This window comes from Cylas formicarius, unplaced genomic scaffold (genome assembly GCF_029955315.1).
Source record: "Cylas formicarius isolate icCylForm1 unplaced genomic scaffold, icCylForm1.1 PGA_scaffold_4__25_contigs__length_36172078, whole genome shotgun sequence".
NCBI classification, from domain to species: Eukaryota; Metazoa; Arthropoda; class Insecta; order Coleoptera; family Brentidae; genus Cylas; species Cylas formicarius.
The window spans coordinates 18,576,237-18,597,942 of record NW_026844334.1 but is presented as its reverse complement, the minus strand read 5'-3'; the positions used below and the strand labels follow the sequence as shown (position 1 = coordinate 18,597,942).

At 33.0% G+C, this 21,706-nt stretch overlaps 1 protein-coding gene across 1 annotated transcript in view; it reads left to right on the top strand.

Moving 5' to 3' along the window:
• The window catches only part of LOC132700699 (C3 and PZP-like alpha-2-macroglobulin domain-containing protein 8), a 152,702-nt gene that overhangs the window by 15,265 nt on the left and 115,731 nt on the right, over positions 1 to 21,706 (top strand). The gene's annotated exons all lie outside the window — the stretch shown is intronic.

Here is a 21,706-nt window from a genome sequence, read left to right as displayed (position 1 = left end):
ATTTTGTTTTAATGATTTATTAAACAAAAATTCGTAAGATAAGGTATTTTTGTTGCTCTTTACAAGGAACGAAATTTATAATTTAACATGACAGGGTCTGTTAAAACTATAAACATCCAAACAACCGAAAACATTATTAATGTGTCAAGTCAACAAGAGAATAAAGGATAACGTCACAAGAGCTATCTTAACAATGATAACGATATTTTAAATGCAGCAATCACAATTAAAACATTCGTGTAGTTTACAATTGAATTGTACATAGATGTGTATAAAAACAGTAAAATAGCGATAGCGATTTTCTCCAATTTATCTCCAATTAAATTTGGAAGCGATTAGAAAGAAAAACGGAAAACTACCCTCGGGGTTTCCCTTTTCTTTTGTAATGCGGAAAACTCAATCAGTATACAGGAATAAAATTACTTGATGGTCTTCATCGCGGAAAACGTTTTCCCCATCCAATCCAAGTAATCCCATAAGACAGGACGGCCGAAACGTAAACTTAAATGAAATTATTTTTGGTACGAACAAAAAGCAATCGATTCTGTTCCGATGGTCACTAAAAGCCTTCTATGAATGCAGACGTGTTTGCAGAAAATTGGAAACTCAAAAGAATTGTAATGCCCACATTCTTGCAACGGCGACCGGCGAATCACAGCGGACCCGAATGGAAAACAAGTTTTCCCTGCCCGACTTTTAATGTGGCAGGTTGGGGGAACTTTTTTGCTAAAACTTACGCTTTATGAATTTTGATTTGCTAATGGCTGATGGATGACATTCAATTCTACCAGTGAAATGCACTTGAATAAAAATCAAGTCAATATTACTTATCAAAATATATTTGGTATCACATTTTCTAGATTGTCTTTATCGCACTGAAATATATGGTACCTAATCTACGTAAAATTATTATTTACGCTGATTACGGTGTTCCGCATAAAATATATCCTCTAATCGCCATATTTATTCGATGTGCAGAAAAAGGAATATAAAATAATGTTCCTGGATAACTAGCACTTATGATCAGTTTTTCAAGAACAAAGATCACCTTTTAAAAAACAGATTTATTATTATAGTCATCTTGGAGATTTAAAATAGTATAAATAACTCTATAATTATTATTATTTTTTTTTGTTAAAACTGTGTTTACTTAAACGTTTTAGCAAATAATAAGGGAATTTAATATTTTATAGGAAATAATGATAATGTAGCTTAAGTTGTTTTTCTACTCCCGTCTGTAAAATGCCTAATTACACACCGATCTAGCCTGCGGGAAGCGTCACTTCCGTTTCCCACGGATCCGAGTCACTTCGGACGTTTCCGGGATTTGACCGAACGGGAGCAATCGGATGTTTTCGGAGATTTTACTGCACGTTTTGAATTTTGACGTTTGTCAATTCCGAGCGTCATGTTTTTACAGTTTTTATATTAATATCTTGCTAAGACCAATTGTACTATTTTCAAATATCCATATCTCATCAGTACAAACAAAAGAAAATTGAAGGTTAGGACATGCTTTTTCTTGCAAGTGCGGTAAACGGCATTTGACTCACAAGTTTATTTGACACGAGTGGAGCGAGTGTTTAATAAACGAGTGATTTAAAAAGTTTACCGAACGTGTTGCATACTATACTTTTTCTACGACCGTTAGTTTTTGGGCACATTTTAGCAAAACCACACGATACATGACCGTCAGATTTTTTTCGCAAAACAACACGAATACATTCACTGACATGACCGTCAGAATTGACAAACGTCAAAATTCAAAGCGTGGGAAATATCTCCGAAAACATCCGATTGCTCCCAAATCCGTGAGGTAAAATCCCGAAAATGTCCGACGTGGCTTGGATACGTGGGAAACAAAACGGACGTGGTAAAGTGACGCTTCCCGCACGCTATATCGGTGTGTAATTAGCTACTTTACAGAAGGGAATAGAAAAAATGTAGTATGCAACACGTTCGGTAAACTTTTTAAGTCACTCGTTTATTAAACACTCGCTCCGCTAGTGTCAAATAAACTCGTGAGTCAAATGCCGTTTACCGCACTTGTTGCATAATATACAATTACAGGACCTGTAAATTAGACAACAAATTATCTTCAATAAGGGTTCATGAATTACTTTACTTTAATTTTACTTTCTGTTAACTTAATTATTTGAACAGGTCCAAAATAACATTCTTTAGGCATTTCGTGTAATATTGTACTATGAAATATATGTTCAATTTTTTAAGATATTTTCAATGTTCCGCTTTTTTAAAATTTTACATATTGATTGATATGAATTACCTTAAAAGAAATATATGGTTGGTTGGTTTGGTTAAACTCTAATCATTTTTTTTTGTGCGTATATTAACGCCACAAAATCTTACCTACCTATTTTCACATTGGTATGTGTTATACTAATAAAATTGGAGCAAGTTTATACTCCATTGAGTTACTTTTTTATTATACGCGATTGTTTAAGTCGCACATTTCTTCCTTAATCCAGGATCAATTTTGCCTATTTCGTCATGCAGTTTCGCTTAGCTTGTGTGTCAACCATTGGTCGTGAACTGAACTGTCAACTCGCATTTGATTCAATAGCTTTACGTGCTTTTCTTATTGAAATATCCACGCCGGGGCTGTTCGGATTGGATTATTACCATCATGCTTTCAACTTAACCTTTAGATGTTAATGTAGCGTTTCGAGTAAATAATATAAACCCTCATAAGACCGATGTGAATATGTATAATGGAAATAATAGTAAATTTATTTCAGTGCTCGAGCACAGCGGGAGCGGTATATTATTGTCTCTGACGACTGAGCGAAGTATCTTTGCCGGATTCGAGAATTGTGGGAATTTAAGCAGGTTTATTTACGGAATATTAACTTCTAGCATACTTGAAATGAGTAATATTTGTTTTGTCGTAATGCTATTGGCGAGGAGCTCAGCCGAAATGCAACATCTAATCATTAAGTAATAAATAATGTGATATTTGAATATATTTTTAATTTGCTCGATGCAAAAATATCTTATTTTTACCCATGAAGATTATAGGTATACTGGTTTTTAATATGGAGGATTCTATATTTCATAAATTACTTTCCAAAGTTTTTTGAATTTCAAAAATCAAAGAGCACTGGGTAAAGGCGTAGTGGGACCAATAACTAAACTAAACTAAACTAAACTAATCTTTTTGACACATGTTTTTATTTTGAAAACTGATTTTATATAATTTTATATAATTTAAAGGAAAAAAAAAACGATATTTCTAAAATAATTATTTTTTTTTAACCAGTAAAAAAGTGAAATCCTTGTTAAAAAACAGTGAAAAAAAAAACTTTACCCTGACTTTTTTGAGTGAAATCTTCATCTTTTTGCCAGAAAGCTGCGTTGTGTTTTGAAGGGCATATCCCGTTTTAACATCCAGCAGTAGTCCGCCATTATCATTAGGGTTGATCTGCCTTGGTATCGCAGTTTAATTTTCTTAATGTCCTGTTGAAACCTCTCTCCCTGTTCTTCGCTAATCGCTCCAAGATTTTCAGGAAAAGTCTGAAAACAGGAAATGCACCTTCAAACTCATATTATAACCTAGACGATGAAAGTGTTCTAATATATTTTGAACAATACTTTCGTAGTTTTCGTACTTTTCCAAGAAACTTATCAATTAATTATTTAAATGGCCCCAGGCGTTTTTCTCGATATTGTTCATTGTGTTTTGAAATTCCTTGTCTTTGCATAATGTGCTTATTCGCGGCCCAACAAAAATATCTTCTTTTATCTTGGTATCAGATATGGCTGGAAATTTCTCGCACAAATATTTAAAACACTGTCTAGAGCTTTGACAAACTGCTTCCTCAAGCGAAGTTTGATATGAAAAGGAGGTAGTAAAACTTTTTTGGGGTCAACTAACAAAAACTGAATACATTTTTGCTACCAGGTGTGAGGCTTGTTCTAGAGGCCATTCTATTTGAGTCCAATCTTTTGCCATCTTGCCATCTCTTGCCATATTTATACGTTCCAGAACACTAGAAAAACGCAACAATGAAGGCAACAGCCGCGAACACAGCAGCACGACAACTAAACTGCGCAAAAGCAGGTTCCAACGCTGTATTGACGCTTCTGCGCCAACTCTGTTGTTTTGCAGATAAATCTAATATTATTCAGTATTGGCAGATCACATTTAATTCCATAAAAATCAATTTATTTAAAAATCATGCCTAACATGGAAATAAAATAACATTTTTAAGATCTAGAACGCTATAAAAAAAAGATGTGATTGAGCAAAAATATAGCGTTTGTTGGAAAAAGGGCCCTCAAAAATATACAAGCAAGCAAAACAACTTTCAAACATCAAAATCACTGTAGACCTGTGTAATCTGTTGCATGTATTCCCCGAAATGCATTCACTAGAAACAAGATGCGAAACTGTTTCTTTCATATTCCCATCGACGGTTCCTATCCGATCCGCATTTCTCATCCAATAACATTTTGCTTTATTTGCTTGCAAATTTTGAGGAAGATCAATTCGATTAAAAGTTTCTTTTGCTGGTCACGTTCCAAACTAAAGCCAGCGTCGAAGGATTTTCGCAAACTTTTGGCTTTCTTCGTGAAATTTTCGGAGAGGCCATTGCAACGAAACGTTGGGGAAGGGACGTGCTTATTTTAAAGAATGTGTTTCGGGTTAAGTTAAGGTTTAAGCTTTTACTTAAAAGTTTTTAAGCTGCCGCCATGTAAAAAAGAGATTTCATGGCTCTATCTCCTATCTGTAAGTTGTTAAGAATTGGTTTTGAATCTTGTGTAGTATAAACCGTAGGTACACCCAATAGTTTTTTGATATATTTCCATTCAGAAAAAAATATGTGAATTATATTGGTATGACATATGTTGTGCGAAATTTACTTTTTGTTTGAGAATTTTGATCGTCCAGAGGTATTACAGAAACTTCGACTCTTACCATTAATACAATCTGCCCACCCTATATACAGTGTCCCACATGTAGAAATTTCAAAACATGGTAACTAATTTTTTAAAAACTCTTCAATTAATGAAATTAAATAATTTTTATTTAATTGTAATCTTACTTTGTTATGCATATCCCGCGCACATGCCAATTATTTTAGGTTATGCACCACATTCTCATGTGCAACTCTGATTTCATTCCTTTTTACTTTACCGACAGTGTCGAGGCAATTTCGTTTGCAAATATTGCAATAACTGAACATGTTTCGGATTATTTGCTTAATGTTTTATACTCGTTTTGGCACGGCAACTAAAATAGTTATGCTCAAAAGGCAAAATATTTCCATCGGGTTCCGTAAATACGCCTGGCGTTTATCCAAACGATCTGAATTCGTTCATTGAAAAGCGCAACATCGTGACCTGGATTCACCGGCCTTGCAATTGCATCCACCTAAACTGCATATTTATTACGAGCAAGGAAAAATTCTTAAGGAATTATGCATTTTAAGTTTTTTTCTTAATCTGTCCGACAATTGGGTGGGGTAATGCTAGGAAGTACAGAAGTACATGGTTATGATAAAGTTTTGAGAACACGCTGTTGGTTCAAAGAAAACTTCAAAAAAGTTTATACCTATTACAATAATCAATATGCGAGTGTAAGGGTATGCAGTATATTGAGAAAAATCTAATGGCTCTAATTAACTCTTTGAAAAAGGTTAAAAAAAAAACTTATAGTGGACCCTAAAACAAATAATTCTTTTTTTACAAATGGTCCATATGACTGCTGTATATTTGTCTTCAAACTGCGCTATCACCTTATATCTACATTTAGTGAAAAATTTGCGTAATACTAGTAGCTTTCGAACTCAGTTTCAAAGACACTCGGCTAAAACAAGACAGATATAACATTTAACTGAGGTGACTTTTACTTGATGAAAATCCATTTAAAACAATTAACTTCAAACAAAAAATGTTCATATTTTCACAGTTGTTTATTAATTTATCAATACAATCAATATCATATGCAAAATATGACAATATTGATCTATATATACAATCAGGTAGTAATTGATTGTTAATTAAAAGGTGTAGGGTTATAAATTTAAATTTAACAAAGGAGACGCATTTAAATACTATTGGTCATTAAGATAGATTCGATTTTTTTAATCTCCATAGCTTCCAACAAATTTAGTTCTTTTTCTTTTTGTTTCATTATTTAAAAAATATGATAATTATCGTCAAACATGTATTTCAGAATTTAAATGAACTTTTATTTTTTAAGTGTTCTACCGATATAAATTTTGGGACAGGATCCACATTTCAACTTGTAGTCCCCAGACTTTTGAGTTTTTCGTGATTTAGCTTTAATATATTTAAAAATTTTCCCATGGTGTTTTCAGTTTTAAAAGGCAATCTTAATACCAAATTTAAATAGATGTTTGGAAATTTTCTTTCTAGGTTCTCCTATATATGTTAGAGTTTTATGAATTTTGAGTTCGGTATTCAATATGGGATAGATAGACTTCCGAGTTATTTGAAACTGTTTTTTAATTATAATCTTATCTGTCAAAGAGGGTTGGTAACTGGTAGTTGGTAGTTAAATGCTATTTGTTTTATAATACTAAATTCTTTTTCAAAATTTTCTATGGAAAGTGATATATTAAGTAGTCTGTGGATCAAAGAATAAAAGGCAGCCATTTTGTGTATGTGTGTGAGGGTGATTTGAGTTATTATGAATGACTGTGTCTGTGTGTGAGGGTTTATGGAAAATGGAAAAATTTTGTTTGTTCCGTAGTTTGACTACAATTTTGATATTTTACATAATGAAATAAAAAGCCGAATTTGTTGGAAGCTATGGAGAATAAATAAAATGAGATTTTCGAATCTATTACTTAATGACCAATTGGATTTAAATGCGTGTCCGTTGTTAAATTTAAATTTATAACTCTACACCGGTAATTAAGAATCTATTACTGCCGTCGAAATATTGTCATATTTTGAATAAAGGCACAATGTTGTGGAAACAGCTGTCATCAAGTAATAAATGACTGTGACAATCTTCGCATTTTTTGTTCTAATTTAACAGATATAATACTTTTCACCCTTATTTCGCTATCCTGTGAAAACATTATTTGATTGATATGACAACTCATTTATGTCGTGTACCTTTTTAAAAAAACGGCTTTATGTAGTAGATTAATTAAAATTACTAAATAATGGCGCGTGAAACCTGGTGTTGGGTGTGGGGTTACGTAAAATCGCAGTCAATGAACGGAGACAATATTTACAAAAAAAGATGCGACTACAAATATATTAGGTTAGGTATTAATGTGAAAACACTTTAAGCGTTTCTTGGGTAATTAATTATCAAGCTGTAAATAGGACAGCAGTCTCAAAATGCGCGATGTTCTCCGATGGCATTTGCACGCTCCAACTAATAGATTGTTATCTTGCTATTAAGTTGATTATCTGGATTCTCGTACAACCACTCCAAGCGACAAACCCTTGAAACATGATCTACGATGCACTGCGAAATTGGCGGTATGATAATAATAACCTTCAACTACATGGAATACGCTCTATTCCAACATAATTTTGTTCCACGGCAATCGTTCTCCGCTTACGCTATCTAACTCGTAATTTATTAAAATTTTGTTGCAGGATGAAGCTAGCGAAGTGGAGAAAAATTAACTTTATTAAAACTGCAAGTTTCTCAAAAATCGTTGCCGGTTTTAGGCAAACCAAGCAAGAATTATTTTAAATGTATTTTTTGGAAAAATTGCTAGTTTTTTCTTAATTTTTCAATTCAATTTTAGTAGATACTTTTTTACAATTTTCGATTTTATTTCAGGTATACAGTAGATATCTTATATTGTCAATACAACTCGTTTGGAGGCTTCAGTAAATGCTGATTTAAAATGATAAATACTCGAAACACTGTTCATTTTCATAAGATAACATCTGCATAAATAAAACATACTTATAGGATATCGATGCATTTTATCTTCAATTGTTGAATTTTTGTTTCTTAAACTATATATCAGGAAGAAGAATTTGGAAGGATAGAACCACCTCGGGCCGAGCTTGCAATTTTTTGATACATTCCGTTGAAAAATTGAAATATTGTCCTTATACGAAATTATGTTTTTATTTTAAGATTAGGATTAAACAATAATACAGATATCGTCTAAATTACATAAAGGAATAACTTGTAAATCAACGTGCAAAAAGGGGTTTATGAAATCTGAAAAAGAATTGAATAGCGTTACTCTTAAATAACTACCTTCGGAAGTCACGCATTAATTTATATTTAATATGTACATATATAAAAAAATAGTTTTTTTGATATTTTCTTAGATTGGTCATAATCAAGAAGCTTACTGATATCAAAAATTTTTAAGCTATTAGATAAAATTATAACTAAGTACATTTGCAATTTTAAGTTATAAAACAACATTCTCTAGCGTCTGGTGTCAAATGCAATTTAAGTTAGAATCAAAGAATGCTTTTTTAAATAAGGTCGATTGATTTCAATCAAATTCAAAATTTGCTGAAGATATGTTTAATACCTGTTCCCTAATCAAAATTTTCTAAAAATTCCATTTTTTTATACAAGTTGTGCCCTCTAGCGGTAGTTCTAGGAACTTGAGATAACTTCCTCGTTAATTTTGAGTTTCCAAACGTGAGTAGCAGCGGTCACATGGATATGATCCGAGATCTAGGAAGCACATATGCTTTACTGCGAAAGGAATGTTTATGGGTCTAGCATTCAACACCCCACGAGTGAAACATTGCGTATACGCTTTGTTGGCAATCCGGTGTGTTGTATTATGTAAAACGTCCTGCTCCTGGTAGTAACTCCCAACCTGATAAACATTCCGCAGTTTATGGCTGCCACTTTGGCTTGCGTCAAGGGAGAACTCGTAATTGATGCTAACGTGCTGCTGTTCTGATTTCCCCAAGGTATTTACCGATGTAAATTATTGTTCAATAATTAATGGGGTCTGGTATGGATTGATCATAATCTTTACCAACATATTTAGCTTTGGACAATATACATAAATTTTGATTATACGGTCAATGTGGCAGAAACCCCGAGGCAATAATTTGTTTGCCAAAATTATTTTTTGAAACCAGGTGACAATTGGTCTAAAAGGAAAAATAAGGGTGCACATATCATAATTGCGTTATCAGCTGGTGTAGACTTTGGATATAAAACACCTCAATGCTTTTAAGCACAATTTCAATTTTATACTTTCAATTTGGTAGTGCTTTTATTAAATGTTTCAAATTTATTACTATTATAGTAAAGCGTCGGTTTCGGTAAGGTTAATGCTTTAAGAGTGATTTATTACAGCAGTGATAATGTTTGCTTTGTTTTCTGGCAAGCAGAGGTTTATTTCGCTAGATACGAAAGAACAACAAAGGAATTGTCACGAATATTAAAAATTTTGTTCCTTCTTCTTTCTGTCCCTTAGTTTTTTTTAATACTGATATTGATAGTCCGAATATAGCCAAATTTTTTAAAATTAAAAATGAAAAAGTAGTAAAATAATTATTTATCGAGTCAAAGGTTCGTAGTGTTCAATCAATACTGATTCAAATATTTTATGTATACCCAAATACCAAAATTTATTTGATTGAACGATTTTGACAATTTTTGTAACAAAACAACCATTAAATCTCTAAAAATATATTTTTTTATCAATCCATCGACCTTTGACATTTGCAAAAATTATGATAAATTCTAAATAGTAAATACCCCGATAAATAACAATAAACAGAAATGAGCAGTAAACATCTCTTGATATTTAATAATTTCAATAAAAAAATCCATAAAAAAGCATTATCAATTATTTCTTGCATTGCAAAGTAAACAAGAAAATATTTTTTATGAATATACTGTTTTTGAGTTTTATTAAACAGTTTGCAGCATATACTGCAAAATTTAATCGAAAGTCGTTTCGCCTTTCAGGTACGGAATGTAAAATTGCTCAAGCTTTGAAGGTTTTTTATCGCCAATCGCTTAACATTAAGAAATATTTCACCCCAACAATTTATAACGTAGGGTGCTAGGCTTATTGATTTGTAGAATTGTATTTTTGAATATCAAGTGCACAAGATACGATTAAGGTTAATTTAAATTCACCTCGTCTTAACCGATAACAGATCGACCAAAAGTCGGGAATATTGGACAGCACAGCATTTATCGCAATAGAACATGTCAGAAACCGTAGAATAGATGGATTAGCGCACTGCTCATTTAAATACAGACGAAAATAACTGTCTGATTTATGAAGGGTGTTCAATATTTTATCTAGTGTTAATGGAAAACGTTGATTCCTGCATTTCATGACAATTCTTTTTTTTATCCTGATGTAGCCGTCAGAGTCTACCTTTTAATTTACTTATAAATAATACCAGATATACTCGTAATTTAATAATATTTATTTATTTAATTTTAAATATTGGTATTGGTAAATATTGGTATTGCCATAAACCAATGGATATAGTTTCTTTCGCGTGGCAAATACTGAATACTGAATTAGGCGTGAAATCTAATTGTTTTGTTGAGTGACTAGTCACTTTTTCATGGAAGCGGGTTACCTCTAGATCTTTTTTTAATAAAATACATTTAAAATCCAAAGTGGTAAATTCAGGAGAAAAGAAATAATCTTCTAATTCGCTATCTCTGTCTCAGAGTCTTAGATTAAATCCTAGAGCAACAAAAATTTAGTTTAGTTAAATTAACAAAATTTTTATTTTTTATTTTGTTGCTTTAGGATGTACTTTAACTGCAGCCTATTTTTGGAAGGAATTGGAAGAAATTTTTGTTCCTTGTTGATTGTTTCTTTTCCCTAACCGCTTTAAGTTATTCCAATTTTTTGCTTTTAACCCCTTGTTTGTTTATGTTCTATATTATGAGTAAACTTTTAGGACTCCTGATTGACATTTGGTTAGTTACTCCCTATCAAATATTTACGTCTTTTTAAAAAATGGTTTTGCACTGAATTAGTGTGTTTCTTTCTCTTGAAAATATATTTGCGTTTACTGAGTGTTGCAAATACAGACAGTATATTATTGTGTTGTTTTTATTTTTTAAGAACTTTCTTTGATCTACAGTAATACCAATATTTGTAATAATATTTTATTGGTATTTTTCCGTTTTCACTTTGCTTCCAAAATGTTTTTAAAATCAAATTCGTTTTACTGCAGATGGTGTTTCGCAATCGAAACGTCGATATAGGGATTCGTAACGACCACTAAAGCGCTTTTACTGCTGCCTTTTATTTTTATCAAAATTAAATGCCGTCCTCATTTTACTTTTACCGAGCCCGCGGCGGGGGTCCTTTTTTATCAGCGCCACGTCACAACCCCGCGTAAAAACCGGTTGACGGCCAGAATTTAATTTGTCCGTGACAGGAGTGCCTTAATTATAATTTATGATGAGTTATCTTGCTTTTTTGCATTTGCATGGCGATTATTATTATTGTTGTCATAAAATTTAATTAATGTCCCGGTGGATTCTAACAATGCTGCTGACGCGTGGTTGAAATAAAACCGTTTTAACTGCCAAACTATTTCTCTTGTGTTACAAGCTAATTTCTAGCGGGGCAATCATGAGGAATTTGCGACGATGGCGTTATATACAAAGTTGAACAGGCAATTCATAAATTGTTTAAAACAAAAATTAAAATTTCAAAAATGCTAAACTTTTTCTTTAATTGGTATTTAGACTCTTTTGTTTTTAATTCCTTATTTTACAGAACTGTTTGCGCGGTTATATCATTTGAAAATGGACTTGTCAGACATGACCCTTTGCTTTTTAAATCATAATTATTAGTCCTTTTGCTATATTGTCGTAGCTCCAATTTTACGTGTTCTCTTTTGGGTTTGAGTTTTTCTGTCTTAATGATTTCTGTTTGTGTTTCTGTATGTGCTAAATGTTTGCCAAATGATTCGAGTTGGGTTGTCCTTGATTATTTAAAGTTGTGGTTTGCTTCTTAGGTATTCTTGGATTTTACTGTTTTATTCTGTATTATTTTGAGTGTGAAATTTACTTTGTGGGCTTCCGAAAACAGGGTGCCGGCGTAGCTTATTGTGGGTCTTATCCACAGACGTCCAACTAAAAGGGATCGGCATAAGTCATTCATAAAATTGCTGTTGTGATGCAAATAAACGAATTGAGGCAAGGAACGAATGGGGTGAGAATTACTGCTTAAATATGAATTGTTGCTGTGGTAACCATGTAAGGTGGAAGAAAATAATTCCCGAGAGGAGAAATAAATCATTGGCGTATATTAAATTGATATATTAAATATTAAAATTTTCATATTTCCAATATAAATAGTTAAATTAAACAATTAATAAATAAAGTTCGTAAACATGATTGCCTGGCATTTGCTTTCATTCTCCATGGGCTTAGTCAATTAGCGATCTTGTCTAGGTGGGTCAATGTATTAACGAGGCCGTTATAGCTACATCGTCTGCATAAGTTTGTTTTGTGAATATCACACTTAAAGATTGAATAGAATAGCGATTAGATTGGCGATCCTTGTAAGATGCCATTTTTAGATTTTGCTGTGGATTAACCTAATTTATAGAATAATATTTTTTCAAATAAAACACAAATTAATCCCAATAGATGCTCGTTAACAAAAACCGACAGTTTATTGCTGTAAAATTAATGCTATAAGACGTTTTCCATCAAATTAAAGTAGCCTCGCTTATCTTTATTAACCTTCGATCGTATTCTTAAATCTGTTTACGCACGGTAAACTGACACTTCGCAAGGAGCTCCGATTTATAAAAGGATTGCTGCTTGAGCTAGAGTAATGTAAACAGTAAACAGCTTATTAAGTTTCACGATACCCGAGCGAGCAAACAAAATGTCCTTAGCTAAATCCTTTTGATTATAAAACGGCATAATACACGTGGATTTTGAAAGGGGTGCGTAAAGAATGACATTGTCACGTGTAACAAAAGAGCAACATTTTTTAACTTAATAGTGCAACAAGTGCGATGAACGACATTTGACTCACGAGTTTATTTGACACGAGCGGAGCGCAGCGGAGCGAGTCTTTAATAAACGAGTGACTTAAAAAGTTAACCGTACGTGTTGTATACTATACATTTTCTACGACCGTTAATTTTTGGGTACATTTTCGCAAAACAACACGAATAGATTCTGACTGTCAGAATTGACAAACGTCCCCGCACGCTTGATCGGTGTGTAATTAGAAAGAAAAAACTCTTTTGCCCAAAAAGGAGCAAGGGTACTATGCCATATTTCTGAGGTTATTAAACTATTAATTTTTGGCTCTACTTTCACCTTGCTAACAACAACAATCTACACGAGTAAACAGTGTTTTGTATGTCTGCGTTTTGCTATGATTTTTAGGTCGGTTTTACGAAAACCACTTTAGCTTACATCCGATGCTTCTCTCCTGATATGTACCTAGAGGATAATATATCTTTCCGCTCCTTAAAAGCTAGGAAACCCAACTAGACGTATACGCGAATACGGGAAATATATTATATTGTAATATCTATAGTTGTAACCGTGAATAAGTAGGAAGTCGGAATTTTGACACAAAAAGTGCATTTCCTTGCATGATGGATGTTGCATCGCTCTAAATGAATAAAAAACGCAATGTATAACGCAATATTATCCATAATTCACTTTTATTATATTATAATCTAGAAAAAAATGAGTCCGCCGCTGTGGTTTTAAAAGCAAGAACTTGAATAATATCGAAGTCTATTTTTTAAAAATTATTTTTTTGATAAGTTCCCAATATTAAAATTTGTGGGGGGGGGATGTTGGGTTAACGTATACACTTATTATTTTTCATTTGACGCAACACACAAATTTGTGATATAATTTTTGTGAAGTCTAATTACCAGACATTCGCTTTGTTTCATCCAAAGTACATGCTATACTTCCCATAAGTTGCATCAAATCTATATAGTACTACTCTGTAGTATTGTCTCTACACTAAAGATAAGTTAATGGAAATGTTGATAAGATCTATCGTTAAAAAGTGCATCTTCTCTATTATGAGCCTGCTGCCAGCAGATAAATTGCTATGATAGTTTTTAAAAATTTCGGATCGTTTCCAGATTAATATCACAGTTATTTGCATACAATAGAAAGACAAGTAAATAAAAACTTATGTAGAAGTAAGAATAATATGAAAATAGATAAATTGTAATAAATTTTTCTTCTGTAAATTTTGTCATGCCGTTCCGAGTGGTTTTACAGTATTTTCTAGCATGTTATCAGCTTCTTTCTTTCTTCTATCTATCCTGTTCTGTTCTATTCTTCTATCCGCTCTCTTTATTCCTTGTTGCGAGAGGGTTTTAATGTCCTCCATTTTAAAACTGGTATTACGCTAAAAGTACTTTTACTTTCAAACCAATTATATGGAATTTAATTCCCGCTGATATGGCTTAAAGCTAAGTATATTTAGTTTTGAAGCGATTTCGTCGACAAATTTCTTTCCAAAAGGTTTATTCAAATTTACAATCGTCAGCAGCTCCTTTATCCCCACATCTTTCTGGATCCTTTTTAGTTTCAGGCATTATTTTGTTGACTGTCCAACTCCAGTAATATTCAACATTTTTGCAACTCTGAATGTTGAGTTTTGTTGTCAAAGAGGTTTGAACAAGTTGAGAATAATAATTCTCTCATTTTTAGAAAGCGCAGTTTTACTAATCCGTTTCTCAGCAACAAATGCAGAAACACTAGCCATTTTCAAGAACGGACGTTGCCAACAACCAACTGGCTGTCTATCTGCTACTCTCGGAATACTCATCATAGGTACAATACTACGCCTGCGAAGTACGTCTAACACCACTAAGTTTTACAGCTTAATAATGTAATATAACTCAAGAGAGCATAGTAGAGGATTTAGAGTTGAAGAGAAAGTGCAAAAAACTTTCCTTAAAGCTGTACACTTTTGTTATTTGGTGTTAAACCTGGGTCTCGTAAAAAATTCTTTCGCGCAGTTGTAAAAGTTCCTAGCCTGGGAATTTCAAGGTAATATTTTATTAAATATTTAGGAGAATTCGACGACCGTAAGCTCTAATAAATCGATGAACTTTTAAAACTCCATTATAAAGTTATCTTTCCAACCTTTTTAATATTCTCTTGGAAAATGCTAAAACATTCTGGAAACTGGCCTCTCGGAGATCTGGGCGCAGCAAGCATATTTTACGGTAAATTTTCCGAAAACTATTTGCCTAGTATTGCATTGTTTAGGCATGTTTATGTCCGCTTAAAATTCTACGGATCATCAAGTTAATGTTTTTCGTGTGAAGTCACAAAAATATAAAGACAACAAAGAAAATGACCAATAAATGGATTTTTCTTCGGAAATGGATATATTGTTTTTGACCTACTTTATGATATTTTTTTCCCGGAAATTGAGTTGAAAATTAAATTTTCGCTCCCTTTGTTTGATTAATAAAGCCTGGCTTTGGGAAACTTCCATCCGTGTTGTGCAAAACGATTTCATACACCCACCTACCACAAAATCGTTTACGTTGTTGTTCCCACCGATTTCCTTTGACGATTGCTATTCGCATCGACTGGTAGAGAAATCTTATTGCAACGTATACCCGGCTCAGTTTTTCAGATAGAAAAAACTTTAAAGAGAGATGGTAGATTGTTATTTAAAACTTTGAAATCTTGCAATTACTTACTTCCAGTTTCACCGGAAAAGCATATTGTTGATCAGCAGTATTCGGATTGGACATTATGCAACAAATTGACAAATGTTTTCAAAATAGTAATTTCTTTAAATTTAAACAATTAAGAAAAACCTTCTCTACTATTTTGGTTTGGTACTTTGTTCAAAATTGTATTTAGATGCCATTTATATTGGCATATGTAATTGTTTTCATTATTTGTCATGTACAGATCGGTTTTCTAGTTATGTAGAACAAAATACTTGTGGCTAAAGTTAGTAAAAAGTAGTTCCAATATAAGAAAGTTTGTGGATTTTGGCAAATTTTATAATAAACTAGTAAAAACTAAAAAGAAATTTTCCTTTCAACTATGCTCGTATCTGACTGTGTCCATGAAGCAGAATCACCCGGTATAAGCCAATTACCAAATGCAGAGAATATATGTTGTGTAGCGCCACAGACACGTGAGAGTTTTAGTTTGTTTCTTTTTTTTTCAGAAGGCATCGATAGGAAAGTGGAATTTTCTATTAGGTCATATTCATACAGTATTAAAATCTCTCAGAGATAAAAAGGGCAAAAATTTGTTAATACTTAAATACATGTAAACTACTGTATGATGTTTGATATGGATTTGATTTCTACGTCAGCTGTTAAAAAATGCTGTCCAAGAAATATACAATGTGGAATTCGACATAAAAACTCGACTATTCCTGCATTTGAAAAGTAATTATTAAACCTATTGCCAAGGTGGCAGACCCTGAAGAACTAAAAGATTTGCGGCCTGTAAGCGTACTCGCAGCAGTTTCTAAAATATTGGAAAAAAAATCTTATGCCGGATTGTGAATCAGGATTTAGAAAACATTTTAGCACCACAACAGCACTAGTTGGCATAGTAAATGAGGTTTAGTGAGGAACAGCTACTTGTAGTGACACATTGAGTCATAATCCATTATTTGCAAAATTGAAGTATTTTGGATTCTTAAGTAGTTCTTTAAATCTTATGAAAGACATTGTAACAGCTAGATATAGTCGAGTTGTAAATACAAAAAGTACAACAACGAACTCTTTGGTAGAAATTTCCGAATTTAACTTGATTAAGGAAAGTGTTCTACAGGGGTCAGTAATTTCATCAATTTTCTTTTCTTTATATGTGTCTTATATGAATCAGAATGTAACGCATTCTAAGCTTAAACAGTTTGAGGACGATTCTGAACTTTATTTACCAATCACTGTCCAATCCATTGCAGAAGTTTTTGCAACAAATCACAACCTAAAACTTAACCCTTCAAAATGTCAAATTATTATCATCAATAAAGATAAGGGCATTCGCAGAGGACCAGGCGACCAAAACAGTTCTATGTTGCAAAATTTTAAATTTTCTATTAGGTCATGTTCATTCAGTATTATAATCTGTCAAATTATCTTTGGGGCAACATTTTGTTAATACTTAAAAAAATGTATGATGTTTCAAAGGGATTTGGTTTCTAGGTGGACTGTTAAAAAATGCTGTAAAAAAAATATACAACGTGCAATTTGACATAAAAACTCGACCATTCCGAATATAAAGGAGTTTTAATGTTCCTCGTTTATCGATAGCTGCTCGGAATTTACCTAAATAGTTTGAGGTAAGTTTCAAAAGACTCATCCAAAGGGCATACGATAAACGAGATGCTTTCGTTTCTCTAAGAAACGGGATATAAACAGATTTGGGATTACTGCTGTGCAGAAATTTTTAGTTACTTCGGATACCACCGAAAAGACCGCTATATTCCGTAACGTCGCCGCAGCCGCCGGCTGAAAGCGCTAAAAGTGGATTTGAAAATATGGCCCTAACAAGGCCCTGGCGTATCGTATTCGTGAATAGGAGAAAATAAGTGGCTCCAGTAATGTGTATAAAAAGCAGAGCAGTGGTATCCGTTTATAGATAAGCCTTTCATATAGTGGTGTTTTGGGAGATAAAAAACCTTTCTCCTTAAGTACTGGTTTTCGAAGAATTTGTAAATTTTAAAATTGAATTGGAAAGAGGGAAAAAGATTCTTCGACAAGTAATTGCGCTTCGTCATTACCATTTTGATCATAATTCAAGCTAAATAGTTTTCAAAACAAAATTTTCAACATTAGACGTTCCAACCGCGAACAAACTGCTGCACAATTTCACATCGCCCTGTTCTATTTTTCGTTTCAGCTATTAACTCCATTGCCTAGTCTCAAATTGTGCCTTGAAGCCTTTTGTATTGCCACGGGGCCTTTTCTCTTCTTTTTTTATACTTTTGATGAGGCGTCATTAACACCCGTTTTTCGAAATGAAAAGAAAATTCTCGGAAGTTGGGCAGGTTTTCCTTTTCATTGTTGAAGCCCATCCGACACTAATGCCTCGACCTACATGTTACCCGAATAACGGTTAATTGAAAAAGCGAGATCACAGAACAGTGCTCGCGAAAATAGCATTATCCTCTTTTTACTTTGTTTTAGGGTTATTTGTGCGGTGTCCTATGCACCTCTAAAACCAGCGTTACTCGTAAAACCACCGTTCAATTAAATTTAAAAAGAAAATCAAAATAAAATTACGCAAAGCAGATATGATTTACTGCTCCTAAATACTCAGAAAATTATGAGTATCAGTTTGAAAGCGATCACAATACAATTTATTACGAATAAACACTGAGCTTTTGATTGCTAGCTTTGTTAAGAATGGCAAGTCATAAATTAATCAATTAGTTAATAATAATGGATACTACTAGCTTAACCCCTTGACCGCTATAATATCATAATAAATATATAATTTATGAGTTTCTTCTCCGTTCTTCTTTCCACATTGATTTACCCCCAGTCACATGACTAGTATTTTAACCACTTAAGTATGTCATTTTATATGTAAAGGTTCATTGATAAAAACAGCAAACTTTTTAGGGCGGGTTATATTACAACAATGCCAATTTTACCTAGTAATGTTTGTTTCCGTTTAATTGTCCTGTCTATAGTATGTTTAGCGGTTTGCGGATCTAACCACATATGTATACCGACCCCCACCATTGTGATCTCGGAAACTGCGAGGATGCGAGGATCGTTAAATTGGAACAAAGTTGCTGAGGTTAGTGCCTAACACAATGTCGTTTGGAAAGTTTTAAAGTTTTGGAAATATCCGAGAAAAACTAACCAAAACTAAAAGATGTCTATTGCCATTTGGTCTCCATCTCGATGACTTTTTTATTTCAAATTGAAAAATAACGCGTATTCTGATTTTACTAGTTTGGAACGCTTGATATTTTAATATCATCTTAACTGAAATTGCGTCTTATAGTACAGTTTGATTTGGAAACTAATTTAAATATTAAAATTTGAGGAAAACTAATATTAGGTGTTGTAGAAACTTGACCACAGCACAAAACCGCAGACATAATTATGGATATTGTATAAAGTTTAATGTTAAGAGTTTTTTTAATATAAAAAATGCTCACGGTAATACCATACCAAAATGCGCAAGTTTTCAAGATAGTTAAGTACTTCTTGTATTATGTTGGTTCGTGTATAGACAAAGAAAAGTAGCAATGCAGTGTTATTGGTCTTGGTTAGTTTAAGTCGGAATTTTAAATATTTCTAAATGTTATACTGTTGGCTTAAATTGGTGTGTTTGAACTACCCTGTAGAACTAATAGCGATAGTTAACTTATTCCAGCGTATGCAAATGATTACCAAACAAAGCACAAAATGCAAATTTAGTAATAAAAGGATGCAAATTTGTCAAAGGAAAATGCAAAGCGAAATGAAAAGAAAATTTATTGAAATAATAATTAAAGGGGCGATAATGGAGGGTTTCGACTTAAATTCGACAATTAAGGAGAACGTCCGATAGCGATCCTGGTGTTATTTGTATTTCCAAACGTTTCCTTGAAACTCAATTAGGGGAACGAAGGAGCGGACGCATAAAGTCCCTTTTTAATTCGCCCGGTGGTGGCGCGTTTGTTTTATGAATTCAGTTTCCTTTATTTGGACTTGCGCGCATTTCATTAAACGGATTGCATCGCCAGATTTTCGTTTTAATTTGAGATATCTAAAACGATCTTCTTCAGGCTCGCCCACGCCCACATTGCTACAGATATACAAACTGTTCAGAAAACCAATATTGACAGACTGATCTCAACTGAGCTAGAATTCATTATTGCTTGTATAGTTTTAGTTGAATTACATTAGTAGCAGCTTTTCAAGAACAAGCAAAGATCTGAAAACTGAATTCTCACTTAACAGCAGGAATCTTTGAGAGTCAGTGCAAGTGCTCAATAAAGTTCTGGAAGACGACATTGACATTGAACGCATGAGAGACGAAAGTAAATGAAATAACAATAAAAACATTTAATTTTCGGAATTCAACCTAAAAATGTTAATTAACAGGTCAGAAGAGTTTTCGCACACGAGTTTAAATGAATAGGCGAATTGTCGAAATAATAAAGTAATTTCTAAGGCAACTATGATAAATTTAGTATAATTTTTCAAAGAAACTTCCGGATATCTAAATAAAAATACAAAAAAATTAAAATAAAATTTGATGGCCGGTTTCATGGCTTTTTCATATTCTTTGAGTCTAGTTGATATTTTTCTTCCCGTCTCTCCAATATATTCTTTGCCCTATATGCATGGAATGCTGTGAACTCCTGGCATCTCAAATGGAATTTTGTCTTTAATGGATCGAAGATGTTGACAAGTGATACATGTGGTGTTGATGTTACATATCTTAAGAACCTTTGATATGTAGTCAGTGATCTTTTGGATGTAAGGAAGAACAACATTATCAAGTGTGGGATTGCTTTCAGACTCATTGCTATTGCAAGGATGTGGTCGAGATAGTTTTAAGGCTCTGTAAACAAGAGAGTGGATGATCCATGATTTTTGAGCCGGATGGTGATGTGACGGTGCATTAAGGTATCGGTCTGTGTGCGTAAGTTTTCTGTGAACAAAATGTTAGGTCTGATTTTCTATTAATAAGAATATCTATGAATGGGAGGTTATTATTAGTTTCTAATTTAATGGTAAAACGTATGTTAGGGTGTATAGAGTTTAAATGTTTAAGAAAATCTACTAGAGATTCTTGATAATGAAGCCAAATAACCGGAGTATCATCAACGTAGCGTTTTCATAATTTTGATATTAGATGGAACGCGTCAAGAGCTTTCTTTTCAAAGGCTCCCATAAATATATTCACGATGACTGGTGATAATGGAGAACCCATAGCTGTTCCCGACGTTTGTTCAAAAATTTGACCGTTATAAGAAAAATATGTTCCAGACAGAATAGGGACATTAGTAAAGAGAGATTCAATGTCGAAACTAACCGGAATATCTTGTGGATCTAATGTAATGCTTTTTAATTGTACAATGAAGTGAAAGGAAAGGAAAGTACGAAACTATCATTCTTCTCTGTAAAGGGTTTTAATATAAGAGCTAAATGTTTTGCTAGAGAATATGTTGGAGAACCAATGATGGTGACAATAGGTGGAAGGGGTATCTTCGGGACTCCGTAGAGATGAGGAATTGAGGAATTTTAGAGTCATGAGGGGTGACATACTTTTTCGCGGAGTCTGATAGAGAAGAAGCCTTAATAACATATTTAAACTTGGGGTCCATAGGATGTTTTTTAAGTTGACGATATGATCCATCTGTAAGAATATCTTGAATCTTTTCCTGATATTCATTTGTGTTCATGACCACCGTAGCATTTCCTTTACCCGCTTTTAGGATTACGTTGTCGGGATTAGATTTTTGAGATTTTAGAGCAATGCGTTCATACTTTGGAATATTAGATTTAGGTTTTGATTTTCTAAGAATTTTTGCGGTTCCAAATCGAATTTAATGTATGGTAACTTTTCAAAAATTTGCAAGACACATTTTGTGTATCGTTGAATACAGAACAAAATCATGTTTGATTAAATCAAACAAAGAACAACAATATATATACATGATGATATCCCGGAATATAGTGTCATCACATTTTTCCATCCGTGAATCAATACGTGAAAATATCATACACCTTTACGGGGAGGAGAGCTTTACGGCCACCAAGTGTTATGCAAAACTAA